This window comes from Macrobrachium rosenbergii, chromosome 13 (genome assembly GCF_040412425.1).
Source record: "Macrobrachium rosenbergii isolate ZJJX-2024 chromosome 13, ASM4041242v1, whole genome shotgun sequence".
Taxonomy (NCBI): domain Eukaryota; kingdom Metazoa; phylum Arthropoda; class Malacostraca; order Decapoda; family Palaemonidae; genus Macrobrachium; species Macrobrachium rosenbergii.
In genome coordinates, this window is record NC_089753.1 from 65,342,270 (window position 1) to 65,344,709 (window position 2,440).

Genomic DNA, 2,440 nt, shown 5'->3' on the forward strand with positions numbered 1-2,440 from the left:
AAAGATCATCATTAAACAGCATATTATATATGTGTGAGATATGACAGGGATATTTGGTATATTTGTACATATTTATGATGATAATCATGCTATCATCAAATATGGGAAGGGCAATAGGAATATATATATATAATAATATATGGAAAGGAATATCATTGAATCTAGCTTTATAAAAGAAATATACAACCATAATATGAACATATATATATAGGGATATATAAACTTATATATTTAATCATAATAAATTAAAATATTTGAAATATTTTAAGTTAGGCAGTAGAGATTCCATCAAATATAGGATTATCATATTTGTAAAATAGTACGAGGGTAGTAGTGTCTCTTAATGCAAATGTTTCCAAACAGTTTATCCTTGACACCTGTTAGGTGTGGATCTTATATATATTATTTATATGCATTGTCCCATATATATGGGTATATATATGATTTTTATATATATATATATATTTATATATATATATATATATATATATATAATGTTGTTTGAGTATTAATATTAAAAAAATACAGAAATTTCATATACAGTTGTAATTACAAACTAATATACCTACTTACAGCCTTGTGTTATATATATTTGATTAACTCCTCTCTCTCTCTCTCTCTCTCTCTTCTCTCTCTCTCTCTCTCTCTCTCTCTCTCAGGACCTCTCTCTCTCTCTAATATTATATCTATCTGTGGTTATATATATATATATATATATATATATATATATATATATATATATATATATATATATATATATATATATATATATATATATATATATATATATATATATAAGACAGAATATATATATATACAGCACATAGAAGGACAGGGTGACAAGGAGATAGCCGGTCATCAAAGGTGATACATTTATTGCCGACGCGTTTCGTAACAACACAGTTACATCATCAAGGCTAAAAAGAAAACAACACAAATTAAAAACACATGGAATATAACTTTGACTTTAAGAGTCTCAACAAATTATACCAAACTTACATTAAAACAAAACAAGATTTAAAAAGCACCTGCTAGACTAAAGGCTGAAGGCTTTATGATTCGGAAAGGAGGGAGAAGCAGCGAAGAAAAACGGCTCAAGCCAGAAACAACTGTATAGAGGTGGTGTGATTGTTCAACTTGGGCACTAACTGCTTAATAAATAATGACTCTAAGATAAGCAGTTCGTGTAAATGGCTTGTTTGGCCCAAGACAGAGAAGTCAGAATAGTTAATGCTGGTGTTACAAATTTTTGTGTGATTTCTGATATTAGAAAATTCGGGATTGGACAATCTGCAGCCAGTACGATGGCTGACACCATTATGTGAATCAGCTCTGACCTTGAGCAATCGCTTAGTCGAACCTACGTAAGTCCCCAAATTACATCTGGGGCAAGTATATTTTATATACGACTGAGGATTGCAATAATGGGCAGATTTTGTCTTTAAATTTAAAAAAGTGATCCTATTGTCAAAAAGGGGATTTTTGGAATTAAAATAACTTGCAACATATTAAAGTGTTTTCAATTGCAGACTTAGATTCCTTCTAAATTTGTCATCTTGGATGTATGGAATACTGGCATACAGTTTCTTTCGTGGAACAGTGCTTATGGAAGGAGTCTGATAGTTTCTTATTTTAGAAAATTCTTGCAATGTCTGAAGAAAACATGAGGGAAACCAGTTATCGGTAAAATATTTATACAAGTTGAAGACAGAATCAATAGATTTTAAAAGAACTTAATACTAAGAATATCATTAACAAAGACACCTACGAAGATTTATATTGCTCAGGTACATCCTTTGGAAATTTTTTTATGGTCTACCTAAAACACACAAAGACGGAACCCCATTGAGACCAATACTGTCATCAATTCAAACTCCCAATTATAAACTAGCCAAATACCTAGTTCCTTTGCTTGAGCCGTTTTATACGTAATCAACATACCTTAAAAACTCTGAAGAATTTAAATCATATGTTTTATGTCAAGACCCTGACTTATATATGACCAGTTACGATGTGGAATCCTTATTCACAAATGTCCCAGTAGAAGAAACAATCGAGGTTATTTTAGATAAAATTTTTATTGAACCCAGTGATACTTATTTTAACTATGATCGTTGCTATTTTAAGAAATTGTTGCAGTTAGCAGTGCTGGACACTGCCTTTATTTTTAATGATTGTTTCTACAAACAGGTTGATGGTATGGCAATGGGATCACCCCTCGGTCCTACGTTTTCCAATATTTTTATGTGCTCCTGGAGGAGGACATGTTGGAAAATTGCCCCTTGGTTTTTATCCTCTTGTGTATAAACAGTTTTGTTGATGACACCTTTGTTCTCTTTAAATCAGCTTTCCATGCTGACCAGTTCCTCTCGTACATTAATGAATTACATCCGAATATCAAGTTTACATTAGAGAGAGGAAGAAAACGATCGATTGCCAT